This window comes from Lissotriton helveticus, chromosome 8 (genome assembly GCF_964261635.1).
Source record: "Lissotriton helveticus chromosome 8, aLisHel1.1, whole genome shotgun sequence".
Classification (NCBI taxonomy): domain Eukaryota; kingdom Metazoa; phylum Chordata; class Amphibia; order Caudata; family Salamandridae; genus Lissotriton; species Lissotriton helveticus.
The window spans coordinates 471,236,704-471,264,273 of NC_136069.1; the positions used below are offsets into that span (position 1 = coordinate 471,236,704).

The 27,570-nt window shown below is 45.0% G+C and overlaps 1 protein-coding gene across 11 annotated transcripts in view; it reads left to right on the forward strand.

Annotated features, from left to right (window-relative positions):
* The window catches only part of LOC144772799 (uncharacterized), a 492,737-nt gene that overhangs the window by 151,272 nt on the left and 313,895 nt on the right, over positions 1–27,570 (forward strand). The window lies entirely within an intron of this gene.

Below are 27,570 nucleotides of genomic sequence, written 5' to 3' on the forward strand. Positions count from 1 at the left end.
AGGGGAAGTAGGGGGCATCCCTCTTGGTGGGTAATACATCAGTAGCAGTCCTGGTAAACGTAAATAGAGTCACATAAGGGAAGTCTGGAGGGTGAGAGGGATGCTCCTTCTAGGTGGACATGAATCACTTTCGGATGTGGCTCCTTCTAGGTGGACATGAATCCCTTTCCGATGTCGGTCTTGGACGAAAACAAGGGGGTAAACAAAGCCCCATGTAGACTTGCCCTATAAAGAGTGTACTGTCCATATAGCCAGAGGGCTGTGCTAAGGAATGTAGATCTCTAAACGTACCCAGTGATGGATGCACCGGGACTAGTGCTGTATCAGTCAGGTCACGGGGAGGGATGGGTTTGTTTCTGCTGCTTGGTATGAAAGTTACCCACAGGAGAGTATGGGTACTTAATCCTCAGTCCAAAGGATCTCATCATTGAGCCCACTTTTGCTAGTCTGGAGGCGAAACACCCACTGTTGTTCCTGGCTGAAGAGAGTGCTAGTGTTCCAGGACGGGTCTGCTTCCAGGACATTCCATCTCAGGTCTTCGGTGGAATGGTTTGCCTCCTTGTAGTGGTTACTCATTTTGGTTGCACTACTGACACATCTGATTGTGCTTCTGTGTTCTCCCATTCTGATTTTCACTGGTCTCGTAGTCATACCCACGTAGTACATGGTGCAGGGGCAAGTGATCAGATAAATACAGTTCTTTGTGTTGTAGTTTGTATGCTGCCCTTGTGTCCATCTGAAGGTACCCAACTGGAGGACGGTTGAGTGGGTAGTGGAGTTGCATGCCGTGCAGCTGCCACGTGGAAAATGTCCTGTGACCCGTGGAAGATTCCACAGGGTGGTCTGTGTGTTAGGTTTTTTAGCACGTGGTCTGGTGTGTACAAGCTTATCCCTCAGATTCTCTTGAATGCGAAGCAGGGCGTTCCAGGCTCAGGTTACCAGAATTCCAGATACTCCAGTGTTTTAAGCTGATGGATTTTATCTTGTTGAAAAGGGGAGTGAAGGAGGTGACATATCTCATGACATCATCCTTGGTGCATGTGTTTACTTCCAAAGGTGCCTCCCTATTGTTCTGTGCTCTCTTTTCTGCCAGTCTCACTACTTTAGATGGATTTTTTCTTTCAAGGAGGTTGTTCCTGAGTTCCTTGGTTTGGGTACAGTAGCTGGTCAGTTTGTTGCAATTGCGTAGAAGGCGGAGGCACTGTTCGTAGGGAGGATTCTCCCAGAGAGCCTTGGGATGATGACTCTCAAAGGAAAGAAGACTGTTACTTTTCTTATATGTTTTGGTTTCAAGTTGGCCTTGTCTTAGGCTGATCAGTAAACCGAGAAATGGAATCTCTGAATTGGAGATGGAGCTGGTGAACTTGAGGTAGGGGTTTAAGATGTTGATCCACTCAGTGAAGGAGTCACTGCTGTTTCTGTCACCCTTACAAAAAGACTAGGATGTTGTCTATTTACCTCTTCTACAGCAGGATGGTAGTCAATAATGGGTTGGTAGCACAGAGGATGTGTTTTGATTCAAAGTCTGCCACATGAAGGTAGGCCAGACTGGGGGCAAATGTACTCCACATCGATGTCCCCTGTACGTGATGATAGAGCTGGGTCTTGTACAAAAAGAAGTTATTTTTGAGGGCGATAGTGGTGCACTTAATTATGAATTCTGCTGGAGTGGGGTTCGGAAGGTTGGTCGCTCTCAAGAGGCTTTCCACCACTTCCAGTGTAGCATCTTGGGGGATGTTTGTATATAGTGCCTCTTTGTCCAGTGTCATGAGGAAGGTCATCTCTCCTGGGTCCTCGACATCGGCAATGAGGTTCAATACAGCCTTAGAATCCTTGAGGAAAGAGGGGATGGTCTAGACCAGAGGTCAAACGAAGTAGTCGCAGAACTGGCTGAGCGGTTCCAGTACAGATCCTATCCCTGAGACGATCGGTCCTCCCGGGGGCTGGTGTGTCGCCTTGTGGATCTTGGGTAGTATGTAGAAGTATGGGGTTACTGGTGTCCGATTAACTAGGAAGGCTGCCTCTTTTTTAGATATCCAATCTTGAAACTCAGCTGAGTGGGCTAGATTCCAGATCCTTTTTTGGAGACTGTTCGTGGGATCAGTATCCATATTTGCATAGTAAGCAGTGTTAGCCAACTGTCGCTGGCATTCACAGTCATAATCTTCCATGTTCATGATGACAGGCGCTCCGCCTTGTCAGTAGGTTTGATGATGATGGTTTATTCCTGGTTGAGGTTGTTGAGGGGTGTCTTCAATCTGGTGGGGAGGTTGTTGTAGTTCTTGTTCTTTTTCAGTTTGCCCACAGCCTTAAGGACACCCTTTTCAAAGGTGAGTATTTCACTCTGGTCATGGCTGTTGGTGGAGTAAAAGGTAGATTTGGGTCTCAGGTCTGTATCTGTTGGTCAGGTGATGGATTCATAAATGGAAAAATGAGTGAAGTCTAATTTTACGGAAAAACTGCTGTAACTCACTAGATAGGCAGAAGCAGTCGTCTCGAGGAGTAGGGACGAAGCCCAAGCCCAGTTGTAGTGCTTCCGTCTCATCTTGATCCAATGTTCTGTCCGATAAGTTCACAATCAGGTTCGTCTGGAAGTTTGGCTCTGTGTAATTCGCTGGTTGTCCGTTTCCTACTACTGAACCTGCTTGTCGTTTCTTTTTCTTCTTACTCTGCCTCTGCCCCGAAAAGGTTGAGGGATAGGGTTTTGGAAGAATGGTGGATAAGGTGGCTTACCTGTGAAACCTGGGTACCACATTGGGTTGCTGGCTGGTTGCGGGGGGCCATAGAAGCTGTACATCGGGGGAGTCAGGAGTAAACCCTTGTAGCCACTGTTGCCGTTGCAGCTCTTGCTGCTGGAATTGCTGTGTGAGGATTGGTACGATCTTTTGGATGAAGTGGAACTATCATCTGAGGACTGGTCGCTCCCAGAGGGTTGGTAGTCTTATCCAGTATTGGAGCATCTTTCATAGATTCACATGCCTGAATCATTCCCCGTCGCCGAGGCGGGAGTCCTACAGTATATTAAAAAGCAGTGCCAAAAGTAAATTACAGTAGTAGGCCCTATGAGAAGGCCTGATGCCTAGATTGTAGTAGCCTATCTACCTCATTATGCTAAAAAGACCAAAGTCTTTGCTCCAACCAATCAGCTCACAGCACCCTCTAGAACCCTCTCTGCAGAGCCAGTTCTCCTCAGATTTTCACCGCACGTCGCGTGGAAGGGAGTCTCCCTGAGTCTTGACTCAGTTTTCTCTAAGCTTCAGGATGTCTGACAAGAAGGCCTTGTTTAGACTTTACAGAACATGCGAGAAGAAAAGGGTCCATGTTGATGACTAACATAAGGACTGCATTTATTGACTTTATCCTAAAGATGAGGCAAAAAATTGTAAAATCTGCCGCACCTTCCCTTCTAAGACTCTAAGGGATAGGGAGGCCAGAATCCTTTTATGGCTAAAATCCTCTTCTACTGATGAAGACAGAGCCTCTACCTCCAGTAAGAGAGCGAAATCTCAAGAGGATTATCCAAGTGAGGGGAAAAAACATGTTAAAACCTCCCACTCCACTTCAGGCTCTTCACAGAGATCTCCATCTTCTATCTTTGGAGCCTCAGCTCTCAAGGAATCTTCAAGGAAAACCGTGAGTAAGAGCTCTTCTGTCTCCTCACCTGTGACTACCATCTCAACTTCTACTTCTTCTTAGACGGCTATGATCTCTACTACAGCCATCACCTCTCCTATCCTGTCTACTAGAATCTGCATTGTGGCTAAAAGAACCCTCGTCGACGACAGCCTTGTCGACGAAGAAGCAAGGTCCATCGAAGATGAGTCCGCCGACGGCGGTCCCGTCGACGTTGAGTTCATCGATGGCGGTCCCGTCGACGTCGATTCCATCGGCGGCGCATCCTTCGCCGTCGACGATGAGCCTGTCGTCGACGACTGTGACAGTACTGCTATCAAAGTCACCATTATCACCGGTGTCATCAAGACCAATAGATACTGCTTCAGTTAGGCCTTTAACTGCGAAACAGGCTTTCTCGACACCACTTTCTTCGAAGACCTTTCAATTAGTATCATACCAGAGACAGCAAGGATCTTACATCTCGCCACTTATGCCCTCTCATCTCCTAGAGACTTATGCTGATGACGAAGAGGAGGATTTTGAGGATGATGACAATGAGGGAGCTTTCGGAATAGCTCACCATCTCTCAGAATTGAATATTAAATGCCAGGAGGATGATGAAGAAGAGGATACTTATTCCAGGCATTATCAGGAAGACATTGTAGTACCTCATCATACAGAATACCAGAGGCGGTCCCAGGTTTCAGAGGCTAGTTATTTACCACCAAGCCTCATCCAAGATTTACACGCTATGCTGGCAGACTATAAACAACGTTTTCCACCTGTCCCCGTTCCTCAACTTGAGGTTCCACCGCCCAGGTCTCCGGTCACAAAAACTCCACAACCTGCTTTGCCTACACAGACCCCAGACACTTCTTCAGATGAAGAAGTAGAGGAAGGAGAATTACCTAATAATCCTCCGTTGGATCCGTGGGATAACTGTTATTCCCATGCCGTCTCCACCAACCCCGCAACCTTCAGACTCACTACCTGAAGACATAGGTGGATTCCATAATCTCATGCAGCGAGCTGCAACTAGATTTCAGTTGCCGGTAACAGTGGAGCAGACAGAATGTTTTCTTCATGATTTTAAAGAAGAAACTAGGAAGGTGTCAAGAGCCATTCCTATTATGGATTATATCTGGAAAGAAGGCGTCAAAGTGCTGAAAAACCCTGCTTCTGTGCCGGCCGTGTTACCAAGGATTGATAAAAAATATCGCGCTCCTTTCAGTAGTCCTGCATGCCTCATTGGACACCCGCGGCCGGATTCGGTCATCTCGCAGGTCGCGCAACAAAGATCGAAAAACCCAGCCACCCCCATCACTACACCACCGGATAAGGAGGGGCGTCGTTTGGACCTTATTGGTAAAAAAAATTCCACCATGGCTGCTGCCTCGATCAGAGCTGCAAACTCTTTGGTGATTATAGGGCACTATGATCGCCAAATGTGGTCCGAGATGGCTGGTATGATTAATCTAATCCCAGAGGCTAAAAGGCAGGAGGCACGCAAGATCTTAATGGAGGGGGAACGTGCAGCTGCAGAAACCATTGACTGCGCTTTGGATATTGCAAATACGAACTTTAGACAGCTGGCAGGAGCTGCAGTTCTCAGACGACAGGGCTGGCTAAAGGCTACCACCTTTAGGCCCGAAGTCCAACTAAAGATCCTGGCTTATGACAGAGAGTCTCTATTTGGGAAACACATCGACGAGGCTCTCCAGGCAATCAAGACTGATACTGACACCGCAAGATCCCTAGGTTCATTACAGTATAAGAGAGGATCATTTAGAGGTGCTCGAGGACGTGGATACTCCTCTAGAGGAAGCTACTACCAACAAGGCAGACAATATCAGCCTCAGTACTGGCAAAATTATCAGTCTTCTTATCGCCAGTCCGGAACAGCTAGTTTCTCTCGCCAAGGCGGACGAAAGCGTACAAACAATCAAGGGCGAGACACTCACAGAAAACAGTGAGATCAGCCGGGCGCCAACCTTATTTCCTTCCCTCCCTGTGGGCGCGAAGATATCTGCCTTTCAAAAACAGTGGCAGCGGATTACATCCGATCAGTGGGTACTGGACTTAGTTCAACATGGTCACACTCTGGAGTTTGTCACCAAACCACCAATAACACCGCCCAGGGGTCCCCCTCACCCTCGTCTTCACTTATTGTTCAAGGAAGTTCATTCAATGCTCCTCAAGAACGCTATAGAAAAAGTTCCAGTACATCAGAGGCGGACAGGCTTCTATTCCTGTTTTTTCCTCATAAAAAAGAAATCAGGGGAATGGCGACCGATCTAGATCTGCGCAATCTCAACAAAAATCTCAAGAAGCAGGGTTTCCGCATGGTCACTCTTTCGGAAATTTAAAATTGCCTCAACGAGGGAGATTTTATGGCTTCTTTGGACATGGAAGACTTATACTTCCACCTCCCAATTCACCCAAAACATCGAAAGTATCTCCATTTCACTGTGGCTGGCGCCCATTATCAGTTCAAAGTATGCCCATTTGGCCTCAAGTCGGCTCCAAGGATTTTTACGAAGTGCCTGGCCCCGGTAGCGGCAGCACTCCACTCATCAGGGATCCAGGTTTTCCCGTACTTGGACGACTGGCTAGTCAAAGGTCCATCACAATGCAGGGTGCAGAACGACATAACAGTGTGCCGCAATCTCTTTGCATCCCTAGGTCTCCTGTCAACGAAAACAAGTCTCAATTGATCCTGAGAAGAACCCTGCTTTTCCTAGGAGCTTGTCTGAACACGATACAATGCAAGGCATTCTTGTCTCAAGAAAGGCAGCTCCGTCTACAGACATTGGCCATAAAGCTATCAAAAAGAAAGTCACTTTCTGTTCGCCTCTTCGCTCCACTTTTGGGAATGTGTTCTTCAGCCATAAATCTCATTCCGCTGGCACGTCTCAAAATGCGGCCTCTACAGGAGGAGCTACATCTTCAATGGCAACAAGCGACTGGCTCCTTCGAGGACATTATCAAAGTCACCCCACGTATGGTGGATGCTCTTCAATGGTAGACACAACTACACAATCTAAGACAAGGACTCACATTCTTGCAAACTCCTCCAGACTTCGTCCTGACGATGGATGCGTCCATGGAGGGCTAGGGAGGCCATCTCCAAGACTTGCAGGTGCAAGGGAAATGGTCTCAGAAACACAAGAAATGCCACATCAACAGTCTAGAGTTGAGAGCCATCTTTCTATCTCTACAAGCGTTCCTCCCCAGAATCGCGGGGTCTTCAGTCCTGGTCCGAACGGACAATACCACCAGCATGTTTTATGTAAACAAACAGGGAGGGACAAGGTCAGCTACACTATCAAAAGAGGCTCAAGAGTTATGGGAATGGCTGAGGCTTCACAACATAACTCTCAAGGCGGAACATGTCAGGGGTCGGCACAATACCCTGGCAGACAAACTAAGCAGATGCTTGTCGGATTGCCACGAGTGGGAGCTGGACAACATGCAATTGATCAAGGTGTTTCAGACTTGGGGCAAACCAACGTTGGACTTATTTGCGACCCAGCAGAACAAGAAATGCCGGTATTACGCCAGCAGATACCCTCAACAGGGATCAAGAAGGAATGCCCTGTCCATGCGATGGTTAGGGATCTATGCTTATGCCTTTCCTCCGATCCCACTGATTCCGCGAGTGTTGCGAAAGATGAAATTGGAGAGCTGCCGTCTCCTTCTAATTGCTCCCAGTTGGCCTCGTCAATATTGGTTTGAGGAGCTCATGTTGCTGTCACAGGAGCCTCCGATTAAACTTCTACCGGCTCCAACACTACTGTCACGCAACGGGGGTCAGATACTTCACCCAGACCCTCAATCTATGAAATTGCACGCATGGCTCCTAACTTCTTAGAATTTCAACACCTCCAATTTCCTCAAGACTGCCGGGACATCTTGAAGAAAGCACGAGCCCAGAACACGTTGAAGACTTATCGTCTCAAATGGAAGCGTTTCTGCTCCTGGTGTATTTCAAACTCTTTACACCCTATAGAAGCTCAAACGGAAAAAATTCTGCCTTATCTTTTACATTTGGCTCGCTCTGGTCTTTCTTTCTTGTCCATAAAGGTCCATTTAGCGGCTTTATCCAGGTTCAGGAAAGTGGCTGACACTCCATCACTATGCTCTTCATCGCTAATAAAACAATTCATGAGGGGTCTTTTCCGGACTTATCCTCCAGTTAAACCTTCACTACAGAATGGGAACTCAACACGGTCCTCTCACAGCTGATGAAGCACCCGGTTGAACCGATCCACAAAGCCGACCACAAATTCTTGACATGGAATGTCGCCCTACTTTTAGCCCTAACTTCTGCCAGGAGAATAGGAGAAATTCAGGCTTTCACTATCAAAGAACCTTTCTTACATTTTTCTCAAGAGTATGTCACTCTTCGAACGAATCCAAATTTCATACCCAAAGTGCCTTCTGAGTTCCATCTGAATGAACCAGTGAAATTACGGGTTTTCTTTCCAAATCCTACAACCCCGGCGGAAAGAACACTACATTCTTTGGACATTAAACGATGTTTAAAGTTTTATCTTCAAAGAACAAAGAACTTCAGGAAGTCAGATAAGCTATTCGTGGCTTATGGCCAAACTACACTGGGAAAAGCGGTCACTATAGCCACAATTTCCAGATGGATAGCCTCTGTGATCCATTTCTGCCATGTTAAGGCTAACCGACCACTACAAAGGCCTGTAAGGTCGCACTCTACAAGGGCTGTGGCAGCGTCTACAGCACTGTTTGCAGCAGTGTTGCTAGAGAACATTTGCCGTGCTGCGACATGGAAGAATGTCCACACGTTTACAAGACATTACTGCCTGCAATCAGCAAATCAAGAGGATGCGGCAGTTGGTCAAGCGGTTTTACGACACCTGTTTCCATAAGAACATATTCAGGTAACAATGTTTGGTTCATTTTATAATGAGTGTTTATTATTCAATATTTTTGTAAAGATAAAAGTAATACATGTATTACAGTTTACTTGTTTATGTTATACTAATATTCCTTTCCTGTGAAATACTATATGACTACTCTTTGGAATTTAGTCATGTTTTTTATTAGTAGATCATTTACTTTGCAATTGTTGGTTGTTAAACATAAGTTTATGGGAGTGTACCACGATAAGTCTCCCACCATCCGCAACCGACTTTTCCCTGGCATGTGAATCTATGAAATATACCCCAATACTGGATAAGAAAACAAGTTACTTACCTGTAACTTCAGTTATCCAGTATTGGTATCTGTCATAGATTCACATGCACCCACCCTCCTCCCTGGAGAGTCAGTTCTCTAATTTTGGGATACTCATTCCCACTTGTGCTAACGAAAATCTGAGGAGAACTGGTGCTGTGAGCTGATTGGTTAGAGCAAAGACTTTGGTCTTTTTAACATAATGAGGTAGATAGGCTACTACAATCTAGGCCTCAGGCCTTCTCATAGGGCCTACTACTGTAATTTACTTATGGTACTGCTTTTTTATATACCGTGGGACTCCCGCCTCGGCGACGGGGAATGATTCAGGCATGTGAATGTATGAAAGATACCAATACTGGATAACTGAAGTTACAGGTAAGTAACTTGTTTTCTTCCTTTGTGTAGGGATAAATGCATTCCCTATCGAATTTGCGGATAACCGTCTGTAACTTTTGTATTTTTTGCTGCTTAAGATAGTCTTTATGCTTGTTGAGCTTAGAATTAATCTCTGCCAAACTGGACTTGTAGGCTTGGATACTGTTGGACAAAGCAGCAGCCACTCTCTTGAAGGCCTTATGCGCAATACGCAAGTGAAAGACCATCAGCATTTTTTAGCTCTTCGCCAAGTGATTGAAGTTTACTGCAAAGTGTGTGTTGTCACACACCTCACCTGTTGTCCACGCACTACCCCTGCCTGGAACGGAGAAAACTGTTGGCTAACCTGGTGTAATCTAGTGATCAGGATCTTGGTATAGATTTTTGTGAAGTTAAGAGCCATGGGGTGCTATGGACTTCATAATTTGGAGTCTTTGGCAGGTGTTAGGAGAACCACGTTGGTCAACTCCATCATCATATCAGTAACCCTCTCCACCACCCTATGTGATTATAGAGCCTTGCTATAGGATCGACCAGAGCGTCTTGGAACATTTCATAGAACATCATTGTGAATCTATCATGGCCTAAGCTACCAAGAAGCATTTGTGTATGAGCGCTGTACAAATAAATTATAACATTATATAACATCTGTGTCACCTATCATCACAGGCCCAAAAGCGAAAGACCCATTATAAGAACAATGGTCAGATGATCTCAGACTATAATTATTACTTATGAGGCATAATACCAGGATCTCCTTGAGCACATATTGTCATATCCCTTTAAAATGTTGAGTCATTGATAGTGCCTATGCCAAGTACATATGAGTTCACATCAAGTTGTCTTAAGAAAGTGACAAGAGCAGAAAATGAACTAAAAAAAACCTAGCATTTATTAAAAAAAAAGTCTACTAAGTATCTTAAAATCCTTTCTGATTTGTCGAATGCCTCTATGTTATGATCTCTTCTATAACTGGATTGACTTTATGAAGGCCTAATGTATGCAAAATTCTTGGAAATCAATCCTCTTTATTGCTAAACCTACTTACTGAATTTAAAATGCCCAGGACTGATACATTAAGAGAAGAACAACTTGAGAAAAGTCAATCCAACTCCATATTAGACTGGACCAGAACAGGACAAGCAATTGGTTCTAGTGGAAGCTCCCAAGTTTGATACCTAATCAGGAGGTTTTATGTTGAAGCCCAATTCATGATAACAATTTATGCAGGTAATCAGTAGAAATTACTACCTGCAGGAAAAAGTGTACTTCAAAGATTGCCAGGATTTCTACCCGCATTCTGCTCCTAACATTTATTTCATACTACAAATCACACAGGTTCACATTGCAGCTTGGCAAAACCCAACTAAGGGCTGATTTTAAGTCAGTCGTTTTTTCTTACCCATGCGTAAACCTCTATTTACACACTGGTCAGAATAAGAGTTGAGTGTTATTTAACGCACCCGATAATTATTGAATGCATTAAATATCTCAGCCTTTGTTACATTTCGGATGGTCAACCCTGTCGTAATTTAACAGGGGAAAATCATTCGGTAATTACTGTATCATGCAGATTTTGGTGCTTTAAACCCCAAAAGCTGCATGTTATTCCTCAGAAACTCTTAATAGGTGCTATTTATCGTACCCGATAAATCGAGACCCCTGTGATACTATTGTTTACCAGCTGCAATAAATTGCACTTATGCTTGTAATCAGGAACCAAAGTGTAAGGGAAGAGCTAGAATGTTATCCTATTACACCACTAAAGATTTTTCCACACACCTCTATGTGCATGTAAGATATGTATACCACATAGGTACATAAGTGGAGATAGGTATAGAAAATCTAGACTTACATACCTGTCGATATTTTATTTTTGATATTCTGTCCTAGTGATAATTTTGATTCAATATTCAAAAACCGATACCGAAAAACAGGCTTCTGAAGATGGAGAGTAGGGTGGATTGTTTGAGAACGTAATCTGTGCTCATAAATACATTGTAGTTCCTATGCACTGGTGTCACTGGGAATAATGTAATGATATGCAGCAATGTGAAAAGAAGTTATGATTGCTTTAATAATAGCATTATCTTAATTATTTCAACTAAAAGCCTTCTTATACTCGCCACAAGGTGGCGCAGAGTCCAAATGTTTATATACTGAAAGGGTGCCGAAATTAAGCGGAACTAGCGATTTCCTGCAGCACTAAATTGAGCAATGTGCTAGAATCCTAAAGTTGTCTTCGATAAATCCATAAAACAGCATTTGTGACAAATGCAATTCAAATGTTTCTCAAGTTGTGACGGATTTTAACAGAGAAGTGTTTGTGTGAGGTATGGATTGAATTAGAATATATAATGTGCCGTGTAGCTCAGCACGCCATCATCACTGGAAGTTCCGCATTACATAGGAAGGATCAGTGAACAATTAATAATCAGTAGAATGCATTGACTTGAGCAAGGGGAGATTAGATGTTTCCCTTTTATTCATAGCTGCAGCCAAATAGGTTATGTCTGTGCTATTTATAATTAAGTTGAACCAACTTTCAGCTGGTCTAAAAAAAGAATTGTGAATGACCGCACCTGAAAGGTTAAGTGTGCAGTTCTGCTTCCAGATGGAGCCTGGAGTGTAGTGGGCAAACTTGAGAAAAGAGGTAATGTGTAGTGTACATGCAGATGTGAAGAATACAAGCTAACGTTTAAATTTTTGATCAAGGGGCAAAGCAGGTCTGATTTGTGGGAGAGGCTGGGTGGGTAAAGTGGGAATATTCATTAATAGCCACTAGCACTGAATTTTCTGAATCGCACATGGAATAAAATATTAGCTAACATTCGCGGAAAGAATTTTCAATTGTATTAAGGACATGGAGGCGAGGATTATGCTTCTCTTACTTTTATTTGCTACTCACAGCAACCAATGAAAATCGGTTTGTATGCAAATAAAACTACATTTCCCAAGATGCTCGTCCATACATCACATCCTGTATAGTCCTCCTCTTTCTTTGCTCGAACCTTAACAATCAATAACATTAATAATTTCAGTCCAAAAATAAGGAACATGAGTCCCAACAATCATCCTCCAACGTGGCAGAACCATATCCAAACTGGAAAGTTTACGTCCTCTAAACCAGAAGTACACCTGCTCCGTCTTCTTTTCCAGAACCTGATAGGAATGAGACAGGGAAAAACCCGTAACTTCTGCTTATACAGAATATCAAGTACATGGGGGTGGGTAATTATTACCAATATTGTAATAAAACCGGGTGTGATAATCCTCGCCTCCGTGTCCTTAATAAAATTGAAAAAATTTGGCGCGAATGCTAGCTAATATTTTATTCTATTACAGGACCGGAGGCTTCGCATTATGCTGCTTTAATGTTTATCCAACACAACTATAGTCATATTACCCACCAGTTTATAATAAACTGTTTAAATATAGACTGAGAAAACCAATCAGTAGATTTTTAAATGTCCTGATCTATGGAAATCATAAACAATATTGACAGATATGGTCCCACGAACAGACTGTGTCTCAAACATTTGGTTGTGGATACAGTATTCTAGCATAACTGCCATCAACCACCGGCTATAATAGCCGCAGACACATATGTAAAAGGTTCTGTAATGTAATCAACAGTGATATCAAATAATTATACCAAAACCTCAGGTAGTAAAAACCGAGTACCTCCCTTGTAAGCCTTAAGGCATGGAAAACACACATAAATTACATTATTTGGAAAACTTAATGTGAACAGACCTTGACCAGATGTCGTCCTGACATTAATTATAATGAAAAACTTCCTGGAGTAGATACTGTACCTGTAAAATCGAGGGCTTTTCACGCCGTAGGAACACCAAGAGGTGGAAATGCTTCGTAACACAGCCTGACGATAGTCGATTCCTTGTTGACATATTATTATTTGGCCACTTTTCAAATAAGAAAAAGCGAGAGAAACTCACACACAGAGTATTATTCTGGTGGGGGGTTTTATGCTACCCATTACCTTTCTATAACTCCCAGAAAAAAACGGTGCAAACCCATTAACTTGCCTGTATCTGAGAATGACCTGCAGAAATGGCCGCTGTGAAGTGAACGCTACTCAAATTCAAATTACATTAACTGATAAAACATTCACAAAGTTGGAAAAATCAGCCCTCACAGAGATGACGCGATGTGTACGTACCAAAAACGCGATCTTCCGATGTCGAAAAAATATTGTGTTTGTGTGGAAGGACCCAGGATTGTTAAATGAACGCCAGCAGTGTGTCCGAAAACCCGGCAATTTGCAGTTGAGGCCGGAAAAAACTTATATCATCACAAAAAACAATGTTTGAAAAAATATAACATCTGGGGAAACTGTATTTACAGCATTGACATGTTTCTAACCCTGACCCTGTGCCGCCAAAATGCACAAGACTAACCTTTGAGCTATAGCTCCTTGGTATATCATAAAGGACAATTGCCCCAATTTACCATGAGTGCCTCTGCATGAGAACCCTGGGATGTTGTAAAGGGTAATGGAGGACTCTGAGCAGGACGTCTCAAGGAATACTGGAAAACAAAATGGAGACTTCCATGCGAGAGTTGCAAAGATTGCTTCTGCTAATTAACGCAACTTTGGCGTCCCCTACTCCGAAAATATGGCGGGAACGGAGGGAAACATAGTTCAGTCCCACCGACCGTCGTGAGACAAGGCATACATCCTTTTTCCAACGGATCTGATCTCCTGCTGAATGTCTGCAACAAATCAGTCCTGCCACTAAAAAAAGGTCTGAATGTCCGTCGGGTGAAGCTGCCACCCATTGCCATCTGGAGATACCAGAAGTACCAGTCCTCTTTTGCTAAGGATTTTATTCTGCAAGGACCTAGATCTGAGAATTCCAGCAGAATGCCAAAGGTCCTTGACCAACTCCACTCAGAAGATTACCTCGAACTCTTTAACTTGTCGATAGCTCTCACAGCCGAGATATTGCGCATGGTGAGTAGTATGTGTGAAGAGACCTGTCTGGGAAAAAGACCCGAAATTACTGGAGGGCAGGAAAAAACTGTTTGATAGATGATGCTAAGCGCAACACCACTCTGGCAACCGCCCGAAAAGGAACACTCTGCATGGATAACATCGGAATGGGCTTCTTTGGAGCTCCCTAATTTGGAGCGTGTAAGACATAGCTGAGCTGTGTAGGAATGAGATAACCCTGGAAAAAAATCTAATCCAAGAGATACAAGTATATCGAAGTTATAGCCGAAATAGGCCATTACATATTGTAACCCCGAGGGCAAATTGGAATCCGAAGAGGAAATCTGACGTCGGGAAAGGTGTGAGGCTAAGGCCTATGTCTGTGTTCAGATAAACATATATATATATTCCACTAAACACGATTGGGAGGATGCCCTGTTTCCTTGAGGGAGCAATCACCTATTTAGTAACTTGGTGAGCACTAGAGAACTGAAGGGAACCTGGAAGAAAAAATATAATCAATCATCTATTACATCATCGGAACAGCCGCGAATGACGGGAAGGAAAAAATGGTGACAACGAGACGCCCTCCTGAACGCTATATGTTAGAAATGTGTGGAATATGATGGGAAAGGAATTGATAAAACAAGTAGGAATCCCTTAACGGTCCGTAAAGGACTGGCCTCGTGAAAAACCCTCCTAATTCCAGAGGGTGTGATCAAAAGCTAAATATGTCTACATATTATAGATGCGACCAGTAACAAAACTGTCCCAGAGGGGATCCGTCGCCAAGGGCCAGCACAGTCAGGATGTTAAAGTTGTCCATCCTTATTAAAGGAGTTACGTCTCTCGGAAGAGATGGCGCAGATGTCGTCATACAAACGCCTATTGCTGTTTGTGTCTGGCTATGACTAGGAGTTTGTCCTGGCAACCTGTCAGGTCCGGGTAAAACCTTTCCGTGATTTCTTTACAACTAGTAAGAAAAGAAGGAGACCGGTGTCGACATCGGCCGACTCTTCCCCGGTAACCAGAGTATCTGGCCGCAGCGCCCTAACTGTAAACTACTGTGCCCTTGTCTAAGCCCTGTTGAGCGCGCGCGGATGCCCAAATATCCGTCGTGTCGAGTGAGGTAGGGAAAAAAATCATGCCCAAGGATGCGTGACTTAAGAATGATGATGGGCGTCAATCAAGCTTTGCTACCCCAAGCTAGGGACTATTATATCTAGGGCCCGGTTGACCTACTCAAGGACATGGATAACCCGAGCTTCAACATAGTTATTTTAGGAGACTTGTGTGCTCCTTTCGAATAGATCACATCCTCCTTATACATCTCACCCATGCATTGCCAAGGGGTGTCCGTATTCAATATTGTAGTGCAAAGCACAGCGTAATGGACGAGTAGAGGGGGGGTAGCCAACCCTGCGCACACGAGAATTGAAAAACAATAATGTATCAGCTCCTCAGCAAAGCTGTAGTCAAATTATTCCAGCCCCAAGGGCGTCATATTGAAATACCAGGAGCGTGTGCGCACTCCAAGGGCCAGCCTATTGTTACAGCCGGGAAGGCGTACTAGGAAAACTGATCCATGTAAAGCACGAGGCACTATGAACCTCGAAGCAAACGGGATGGGTGCGACGTGCGTAGGCCAAAACCGCCCAAACGTAGCCCAGTTAGGCTACGGACACCGGAGAGTATTGACTCCATACCCGCTCTTGGCTACTAGGGAAAGCCTTTGGCGGGGAAGCACGAGACCGCGCAGTGATCAGAACAACCCTATGGAAGTGACAGGAGTAATGTTAATTCAGAAAAGCATTGAAACACCTAACCTTTGAGTAATAATCTAGACCTAAACCACTGACCCACAGTGACTCTTTTTTAATGCTGCAAACGACAGCGCGGTATCTCCCCTCTTGAGGGAGCGTTTTGAGTCTGTGTTCGGTCTGCCAAGTCTTTCCCATGAAGATCAAGCGCAGGCCCAATCAGTTATGCAGCAGGCATTATCAGCGCGACATCTCTACTCCCGTGGGAGCAACCTTATTCTGGGCCCAGGCGGGCTAAACTAATAGCGCTATCGCGCGCACACAAGCCAGTACAGTATTAATATTGACAAACATTCAGACAATATCAAGCCTACATTTTAATAAGGATTCAAATATAAATATAAAGTTACATTTAAATATAATTTTGTAATTCGAAAAAACACAACCCGGATAACCAGGATTCAAATCCTGAACCTTTGGAATAGGAATCAAGGACTTTGCCCCTAGGCTACATTAACTAGTCGAAACCATTAAGCGGTAAACCTGAGGGGAGCCTGTGGCGCATAAACCTGTCAACGTAAGCTGCCGAGGGCAGCGCGGCACTTGGAGACCAGCGGGAAGTACAATTAAGCCTGATGGGGCCACCCGAGTTAAAGATTCACCGCTCCTGGCGGGGAGCGCACAGCATTACTAAACTGATCCCAGCAGGAGCCTTTCAACACTGCCGGAGACTCGATAAGCACTGCCGAGACGAGCGCGGATGTCAGAGCACTCCGCAACGAGTGCAAAGCACGCACGGCACACAGCGCGATATCACGCACAAATATGTAAAAGAACAATAAAACTCAGCGTGATGCATGCGCACGCACTACCTGCAATAATGACTACAAGCCAATTAAACAGTCAATATAGATAGTAAAAAGAATGTAATATTGTTTTTTTTTCTTTCTTTTTTTGTTATGTGTCGTTGTCGTTCTATGCTCGAGTAACACATGTTTCTCAGCTGTCCTGGCCCTTAGTCCCCACCCTGTGTATCTGTGAATTTTCCCTCGTCATTTGAGATCTAGCTATTTTGTCTGAAGCCCGATGGAGCTACCTGGTTTAGCTATAGGGGAGACAGGTCGGGGGTTCCCTCCTTGGACGTCACCCACCCAGTCGGTCTTTAGCCAGACTTCCTTTCGTCTCTCCTGTCGTCTCTTCCCGCATCCTCCCTCTATTTATGTCTCTCCTTCTCTCCTCACTCAATGTATTGAGACTGAACTATTTTGTCTGATGCCCGATGGAGCTACCTGGTTTAGCTATTGGGGAGATGGGCCGTGGACTCCCTCCTTGGTCGTCACCTGGTCGTCACCTACCCAGTCAGCCTTTAGACAGACCTCATTTAGTCTCTCCTTGTTGTCTCTTCCCCTATCCTCCCTTTCTCACCTTCTCTGCCCCCTACCCTCTACGCTCCATTTATTTTGCCCTCCATGTTCTTTAAATGTTTTCCCATTGAGACCTAGCTATTTGGCCAATGCCCGGTGGAGCTACCTGATAGCTATAGAGGAGATGGGTTTTGGGACTTCCCCCTCGACCGTCACCTACCCAGCCGGACTTTGGGCAGACTTTCCTTCATCTTTATGCCGTTTCTCCCTCCTACCCCTTTACCCTTACCTCCTTACCTCCTTCCCCTCTACACTTCACTTATCTCGTCTTCTATGCTCTTGTAATTGTTTGTCTTGCAACTGATGTAAATTGGAACTGATGTAATTTTGTGGAATCTCATGTAAAGCGTTCTGATACCTCCGGGTTTAGCCAGCGCTATATAAAACTCTTAAAATAAATAAATAACTCTTGAGCACTTATAAACGTGCAGACACTACCTGCAATGATGACTACAAGCCAATTAAACACTCAACATTAGACAGCAATCATAGCGTAACTTTTGAGCACGTAACTTTCTGTGTGAGCAGCAAAGAAAGAAGAGGAGAAACAGGATACTGTGGCTCTTATAGGGCTATACAGGATGTGATGTATGGACGAGCATCATGGGAAATGTAGTCTTATTTGCATACAAAACGATTTTCATTGGTTGCTGTGAGTAGCAAATAACAGAAAGAGAAGCATAATCCGAAGCCTCCGGTCCTGTAATAGAATCCCAGAACACTTCTAACAACACAAACATAAATATGTCTATAAATATACACACACACACATGCACACAGCTTTTTGTGTAGAAAAGCCAATTTAAAACATTAAATAAACATTTTTTGCCCGAAGAAGGATATATTGGACACCTTTCTGTTTTTTTAAGAAGCCAGGTATAACTTAAAAAGTCACTAATAGCGACTAGGAAAATACGAATAGTGATCAAGAAAAATGTTTCGAATAAAACCTTATTTTTTGTTTTTAAAAAGGTTAAGGGAAATCAGTGTAAAATATAAAGAGAAGCTAAAGGCTGGAAAACTGGTACTGCTCATTTAAGAGAAAGCACAGTCCCTCCAACTTCCCGTTATGCTATGTCAGTGACAGTTACCTGGTTCATTTTTTCTGGCACACAGTTTGTCATGTTTTTTTCCAATTGAGATCTTTCCAAAGTTTTCAATTGCTGTTTCACATAAAGTCGTTTAACACTAGGATTTTTCCTCACATTCTTGGCAGGAATTGTATTTTTCGCAAAATACCGTTGCTTTTTGTGTATACCTTCATGTGGCAGGAAAGACATAATCAGATCCTTATAATCTCTGCATTGTCTGTTTGCCTGAAGATCATCGTCTCAAAGGCTGTCATCACTGGCAATAGATATTCAAGATGACCCTGAAAGACAGGTAGTATATCCTGCTTCCTGGTCTGGAGCGCCTTCTACTGCAACTGAGACTACCGTCTCCAGAAATCCCCCAAGAGGAGACCTAAAAAGACACATTAATGTGAAAGTCTCCTGCATGGTGTACAACAATATTACCATGTTTTTTGATTTTGGACATTGCTATACGATAATCCAGTGCGTGCATGTAGGCCTGTCTCTTGAAAAAAGTCCACATTTGTAAAGCGCACAATCACCCGTAAGGGTCTCTAGGCGCTGGGGGGCCGTCGGGAAGATTAAGCGAGCTATTGCCCAGAGTCACATGGTGCTGGGCTGACCTGCCGCCGGAGCCGGGGATCGAACCGTGGTCCCCAGATTCCAGCGTCAGTCGCCCTGGCCGCGGCGAGTGAGTTCCTGGACTAGAGAGGCACACCAAGCATGCCATCATTTGTTTGACTGTGGATTGCTATTGCTGTCATGGGTTTTGCATATAGAGTGGCGGTGGCAGCTTACAGTGTTTTGTCAATCAGTAGTTGTGGCTAGACCTTTTTATCTGTGTCATTGGAGTGGAGGCCTAACCACGTAAATTTCTGTTTCAAAGCACTAACCCAGATCCTGGCACTAACATCTTAAGTGTAGGTGTGGTCTCTGGCCTGTGTGGTAAATGCATTGCGTGTATGAGTGAACCAGTGTAGTGGAGGACAGCGGGTTCCATTTTGGAAGCCCCTTGACTATTCATGTGCAAAAGATAAAGGTGAGGTTGTTTTCTCAGACAGTGGTAGTGTATAGCTGATATTCCTGAAGCTGAATTGAAGATACCCAAACACAGAAGAGGGCAAAGAGGAGGCAGGGTTCTTTTAGAAATGTTATTAGCTCCTTTTGGTGAGAAGAACTGCATACAGTCTTCCTGAGCACTGACATTTAGTATATGATGAAGATGAAGGATAGGACTGCAGTCTCTGTTCAAGGTGAGATGGGTATTTTGGGTGAGGCCAGCGTTTTATATTTTTCCTGAACACTGTTCATTGTGGCTGCTGATAGCCAGGTGTAGAAAGCTCATACCTCTTTGTACCTCTGTTGTAGGTACTTTGGGATGGAGACTATCCTGCTGTGAGGAGCATCACTCTAGAGTAAACACAAAGGCTGTGCCGTAAGAAAAGCCTGGAAAGAACACTTGAAAGACAAACTACCCCAAACTGGTCCTGAAAGGGCAGACAGAGAATCCATATCCCGTCTGCTTTCACTGTATAAAAGTGGGAGCCACTGACTCACTTGTGATTTCAGTTACAAGTTCTTTTTGACCATGGAAGGAAGTGCTCAGCAGAGTACCGGAATGACTACTATGCACCCAGAGCTGGTGTCTGCATGTCAGCCAGTTTCTCAGAGTTTAGGGGACATCACCTGAAGTCTTGGCCTGAAGGAGGAAGCAGTTTTCCTGACCCGAAGCCCTTGTAAACTAACCTCCCTGCTGAGAGAGGGAAAGAGCTGGCCAACCCTGCCGGAGGTGTGTCTGGCCAGGGAGCGCCAGAAGCATTGTCTTGACCCTGGTAGTGTGCAGGTTCATCCAAACAGAAAGACTGAGGAGAGTGATCTGCATGCTCGAGGAAACATGATCGCAGTCTGTCCGGACGAGTGGTTCTATTCAGGAACGTGGTACCTTCGACCTTTGCTGCTGCATTAACAAAGTATGCCCTTGTGGATTGCACCTGCTGTCGCACCTGCAGCATCAATGAAGTGTGTCCAAGTGGACTGTGCCGCTGCGTCAACAAAGTGTATCCAAGCAGAATGTGCCATTGCAACAACAAACTGTATCCTAGGGGACTGTGAGGCAGCAACAACGTACTGTGCCTCAGAGGGTTGTGCTTCTGCACTAACAAACTTTTTCCATGGCAGGGTTGCACTAACCCACCAACAACAACTATGGCCTCTGTCCCAGGAACCAAATCCCCATCTTAGAAGATGGCTCGCTATCAGCTGGAGGCCGGCATCTACCCTGAAGCGCTCCATGCCTGAAGACTCTTGGCTACGGCTTCACTGCTGAGGTCGAACCCAGAGTGCAGGAAAAGCTCCAGCTGGCACGTGTCATCCAGGAAGAGGGGGAACACCAGACGCATGCTTTAGGTTCTCATCATCTGCTCAAGAGGGACTGGGTGACTCTACTGTGGTGAGAAATAACATTTGAGGACTGCTGACCAAACTGAGGGCACACATTTGTAAAAAGGGGTCTCTCCGTGGTACATACCAAGAAATAACTCCCACCCAGAAAGGGGGGAACCTACATAGCCTATGCAGGAAGTGAGCAAGAGGGAGGACACAGGACACTAGGCATAGTTGTGCCAGTGAAGCATTTGGACTTGTAGACTGTTCTGTGAAGTATTGACTTTTGTGTGCATGTATTAAAGTGGTTTTCTTTATCAAAGGAAAGCATTGGTTTGGATAATTGGTTACTGCGCAGTAGGAGAATTGTTGGCTTATGAGCACCCCTTCACTCCCTGCCATAGAATCTTGTGACTGTTGACCATTGCTACCACTGAGAGTCATGTGCTACAGGGGTTGTTCTTTTCCTAGTTTTGCATGACTACAGTAGGATAGACCCTGGGGCATCAGAGGCAAATGACTGCAGCCCCTGTGGCTGAGACCCTGTAGATGTTGCATGCCCCAACCTTCAACGGGGCCTGGTAAACATGTTCCTCAGAAGCATCATTGCTCCCACTCAACATCAAGGTTCATGACGTCATAGATGGTCATGGAGGAATCATGCTTGCCACTAAGAGCAAGGACCACTATCAAGATAATTGATGTCCAAGCACAACTCGTCATCCAAGCATCAGTCGAGAATCACTGCCCAATCGCCATGGAAGTTGGGCTCAACATTGGAACATGATACCATGTTAAAGACATTGGTGGCAAGCAGATTCCTGCACCTTTTGGTTGTCTGGGTACATTAAATGAAAAGTAGAAGGTTTCCTGAGGAATCTGTGTCCCAGTATTCAAGGGCCAATTCGCCAAACCCTGAGCTGAAGCCAATGGTACATGTTTCACTTTCTCCAATGAGGTCTATGTTTTCATGCTCATCACCATAATCAGTAGCCTGTTCTCTTGCGTTTCTTCAAGCCCCTGCTACACCGCCTGTTCCTTAGATTTAAACTCAGCCATTGGCTCAACTGTTCCCTATGACTACTCCTGAGGGTTTCTTAAACAAGAGTAACCAGGAACTCTTTAACCAGGTCCTGCACACGTACTTCTAAGTCGTATAGATGAAAAATAAACTAGTATGCAGTTCCTAAGTGTGTGGGAGTGTTCAGGTCTGTTAAGAAGTGCCCTCACACACACCGGATGATATCATGCTTCATCATTGGGCCTGCTCCTCGTCGGGCAGGCGCTGCAATGCTTGATGAGCACCCGCGAAGGGGCTCTTTGGCAGAGATATTTTATTGATGAAGCCCTTAGATGTGTCGGGGTATGTGGACAGAGTAGTGTAGTGAGTGTGCAGTGTAGTTTAAAATAGGTCTAGGGCTGCCCTTTTCAATAATTTTATTCCTAGGTTCCACTAGCCTAACTAAAATATATATGAGAGCCCTTTCTGAATATAATGGTCCTACAGGGCCTGTGTGGTGCATGATTTCGAAATGTTTCTTGCCTAAAGAAGCCCCTAACGGGGGGTCTAGTGGCAATTCATAAGGACTGTGTTTTATTTAGAGAAATTAATCTAAATTCTAGCACTAACGCAAAGGTTGCTGGTTCTTGACGTTGCGTGATGTAGTAGTAACCAGCTTTGCAGTTAAGCACCAGGTCCAATGGCCTAGTGTTCTGAGAATTCAAAGAGTGATAAAAAGGATAAACCGGTGTTAAGGAGTGGGGAGAACTTCCTTGCGGCGCTTGGTCAGTGAAGTGCGCCCATTTGGGTCTCACCGTGTTTAAAACAGAAGAGAAAGGGTTTTGCTTTTTATTTTCCCTTGTGAAGTGCCGTGGCGTGTTTTTAGAGGTTTTGTTTTTTTTTTAAAGCCAGGAAAATCCTGTTGATTCGGCGATAGCGGCGTGCAGTGGATAACATCTAATGTCACCATGTTATGAGGATCCGTCAAGGTATTAGTAGTACGTCCTTCAGTGGTCAGTGCCATTTCACAATGTATGCTAGCTCCAATTTATTAATTCATTTAAGGAGCCACAAGTGAGCCACAGGGCAGAGAAAGCATGCCAGCTCCAATAATTAATTCATTAAGGAGCCGTAGGTGTGCCATAGGGTGGAGATTGTATCACTGGAAAAAACATAAAGGTAGACAAACAAGGACAACACAACACAAGTAGTGGGTTAAGAGCAACTGAATTGTTGCCGTATATGTGTGGACAAACCACGAGAAAAAATAAGGGATCGCCACCTCAGCCATATGCAACTACACACATATAAACATACATTGTGCCCCAGCTGTAAGCGTGTTCACTCACATTTTATAATGCTTGTGGTGAAAATCAGGGGATTAGGTGCGATGAGCGCGTCTAAGCGTGGTCCGAAGCGGACTGCTTTCTATACCATTCACCACTGTTTGCGGAGGTCTGGATTGACGGGGGTGTTACATCAGAGCACCTCGTTGCTCATACCCAAGTAAAAATATGGTATACCCCAAGCGTATAAAAATTACCAACTATTGCTTGTATCTTACCAGCAGAGATCAATCATGGCTGGGCAGCGTGTCCTGGAAGCAGGCATACTCGCGTAGGGTCGCGTGGCAACTAGCTGTGGTTCTTGTGAGTGTGTCTGCGTGGCTCAAGTATTAGTAAAACCATGTTCTAGCGTCAGAGGGTCACAATCCTAGAACGTTAATTGCGGCGGCCATCTTGGTGGTGAACATTATTGAGGATGACTAACGCTACAGGCAACTAGGTGATTGGGAGTATGCATACAAACTGCAGAGAATGCTAGTTTAAATGCGTATTGGCAAGTGGTTTTCAGTCCATCTATAGCCCATAACGAAAAACGCCTATGATGTGGTATTTTCCCAGCATTAATAAGGTTATAGAAGCGCTGAAAGAGATGATTGTAGGCTGCATTGTGGCTAGTAGTACAATGACCTAATCATGGTCTACATTGAGCGGTAATTGGGAGTGTGTATGAAATCTACAGAGAATGTATATAAAATGCGTATTGGCTAGTGTTTATCAGTCCATCCATATCCCATAACTAACAGCGCCTCTGATGTGTTATTTTTCCAGCATTATAAAGTATTAGAAGTGCTGAAAGAAATGTTTGTAGGCTGCATTATAGCTAGTGCTACATTGACTTAATAATGGTCTACATTGAACGGTGTCGCCCTTAACATTAGTTGTGAATAAAAGGATGCTAAAGGCGAGCATAGTGATTGGCTTTGCCACTCAAAGAGGAAACCCATTTGTTTGTGTGAACACAGACCATCATGTAGTCTATGATCTAGGGTTTAAACAAGGAAGAAGGTACACCATCAATTACGTGTTGTGGCCGTTAATATTGGATAGACGACCCCTGCCTATGAGATGTATCGTCCCCAACTAAGGGGTGGGTAACGCCAGGTAGGCGGGGCTGTGTGGTATGCCATCTCTAGTAGGCACCCTGGTGAAGCCTGGTGGTTGCCCCATAGTCATCAAACCGGGTATTTAGTGGATAGTGACCCATATGAGGTGCCTGATGGGGGTTAGGAGGCAGGTTCCTTTATGTAAATAGATTACCCAGGTAGGTTCAGTTCCACCCAGGGGATATCATCGTTTAGACCTGTGGTGTGTGAGGAGAGTTTAAAAACCCAGTACTGCTCCTTCCTGAACAAAGCTTCCTTCGAATTTGGGGGTGGGATTCCAATATTGTCCAGTGTAGGTCATTGGTGGTATGGTTCATTTCCGTAAAGTGGGCACACCTTCTGGTGTTTGTCTTTTTACACCTTAGATTGCCTCTGTGTTCTGTGATCCTAATTGTTAAAGGACTTATTATCATCCCCACATATTTGAGCTGGCAGGGACAAGTGATGAGATGCACGCAGTTGCGTGTGTTACAGTTGGTGTGTTTCTTTTGAGTCCTGTTAAAAGTGTCAGTTAATGCAACTGTCTTGGTTGCACATGTGAGTGGACAAACTATTTTTTTTATTTTTTATTTAAAAGAGTTTTATATAGCGCTGGCTAAACCCGGCGGTATCAGAGCGCTTTACATGAGAATCAGCAGTGTAACAGAAAAAGTTCAACAATTAAACAAAAAATCCACAAAAAATAGGCAATACAATTAGGAGAGGAGAGAAAGGGGAGAGAAAAGTAGTGGAGGGAGCAGCGGAGGTGAGAGAAGGGAGGATAAGGGAAGAGACAATACGGAGAGACGAAAAGAAGTCTGTCTAAAGATCGACTGGGTAGGTGATGACTAAGGAGGGAATCCACGGCCCATCTCCCCTATAGCTAAACCAGGTAGCTCCATCGGGCATTTAGACAAAAAAGTTCAGTCTCAATCCATTGAGAGAGGGGAGAAGGAGAGACATAAATAGAGGGAGGATGCGGGAGGAGACGACAGGAGGGAAGAAAGGAAGTGCAACAATGTGGTTCTACAATATAACAGAAAAAGATCAACAATTACACATTACTTCAAACAATCAGCAATACATTGGGAGAGGAGAGAAAGGAGAGAGAAAAGAAGTTGGGGGTAGGTGAGGTGAGAAAGTGAGGATAAGGGAAGAGACAACCGTAGAGACGAAAGGAAGTCTGTCTAAAGACCGACTGGGTAGGTGACGACCAAGGAGGGAATCTACGGACCATCTCCCCTGTAGCTAAACCAGGTAGCTCCATCAGGCATCAGACAAAGTAGTTCGATCTCAAGTGTCGAGGGAAGAGGTTCACAGAAAAACAGAGTGGGAGGGAGATACGGCAGAAAGACAAAGGAAAGTCTGCCCAAAGTCCGGCTGGTTAGGTGACGGTCGAGGGGGAAGTCTCAAAACCCATCTCCTCTATAGCTATCAGGTATCTCCACCGGGCTTTGGCCAAAAAGCTAGGTCTAAATGGAAAACATTTAAATAACATGGAGGGCAAACAAAATGGAGCGTAGAGGGGATGGGACAGGGAAGGTGAGAAAGGGAGGATAGGGGAAGAGACAACAAGGAGAGACAAAATTAAATCGGTCTAAAGGCCGACTGGGTGGGTGGCGACCAAGGAGGGAATCCACAGCCCATCTCCCCTTTAGCTAAACCAGGTAGCTCCATTGGGCATCAGACAAAATAGTTCAGTCTCAATACATTGAGAGAGGAGAGAAGGAGAGACATAAATAGAGGGAGGATGCGGGAAGAGACGACCGGAGAGACGAAAGGAAGTCTGGCTAAAGACCGACTGGGTAGGTGACATCCAAGGAGGGAATCCCCGACCTGTCTCCCCTATAGCTAAACCAGGTAGCTCCCATCTGGCATCAGACAAAATAGCTAGCTCTCCAATGACGCGGGAAATTCACAGGTAAACAGGGTGGGGACTAGGGCAAGGACAGGTGAGGGCAAAGGTCAGTAGCAGGAAAGAGGAGAGGGGTAGAGCGGGGAGGGTTAGGAAGTGATGAGGCGGTATAAGGAAGAAGAGAATATAAATGAAAAGAGGAGGAAGATGAGAGTGAAAGGAGGGGGCTCTCATGTGGGGGGAGTTCGGAGCAGGTAGGCAAGGGGCAAGTGAATGGGGTTAGATAAGAGGGGGAGATAAAAGACTTAGAGTGATATAGAGAGACAATAAGAGAAAGGGTAGCGCGAGAGCATGATATCACTGAGAAGATGCGTAGGCGAGATTCAGACTGGAAGCAAGGGTAAAAAATGGAGCTGCGGGCTGGAAATTCTCAGGAGTGTTTCAAGGGGTGAGTCAGGAATTCACGCCCAGGATAGACAGGCCTGACTGTTGAGGATAGACTCCAAAAGTTCTGGATTCATGGCGAAAGCGTAGGGCTGTGGACTCAGAAATCAGGTCCAAGGTAAAGGGCACGGCCTCCTGTCTTTGTGGGGGGTGAGGCAAGAGGGGCGTCGGGCATGCCAGCGCAGAGAGCTGGTCTTCGGTAGTCGGATGGTCATCTGGTAAGGGCCCAAAAGAGGCAAGGTGATCGCCTGGATAAGCCCTCAAAGAAGTAGGGCAGAGTGTCGACTGTCAACTCAGGAGGAGAAACCCCCATAATGCAGAGGTTCAGCGAAAACCAAATAGAACGTTTTCTGTGACTGTCCAATGTACATGCAGCGATGTTCTTTCAAGTGCGGCACAAAATGGAGGCAGCGAATCGCTTTCACAAAACAAAATGGTAGCAGTGATCCAGAATTCAAACGGTGGCTGCGAACAAAAACAGGGACAGAACAGACCAGGGAGTTAGAACAGTATTTGGCGGGCTCACCTCTGCAGGGATAGTGGCCAGCCACTGGTGGCATGTTCCACAATGGGTTTTGTGGTGGTGATTTCTTTTTGGACCTGGTGCTGATTAACATATCTTTTAGGTTGGTAGTTCTCTTGAAAGCGAACCTCGGGGCACTGGGCGCAAGGTCACCAATTTGGAGAATCCGCCAGTGTTTCATTATGATCCGTCTGATCATGTTCGATTCCGGTGTATATGTTGGGTTCACTGTTGCAATTCTTGCGGTGCGTGACTAGACACGAACATGGCACTGCGTGGCATGGCTCGTGTCTGTCTTGTGTCAGATGCACAAGCTGTGATCTTTTGAATTGGTGGTTGGAGGGTTGGATGCTGAGAGAACGTCAATGCTGTGTAGACGTGTTCTCTGACTAAACACGCTACAAGAATTAATTCCGACTCTGTATCTTCTTTCTACACTGGCGACGACCGGGATCAGATTTCCTACTGCTGTGTTGCATTGAAATGTTTCTGCTAAGCTTAGCGGATTTTCATTGCTTCTTGG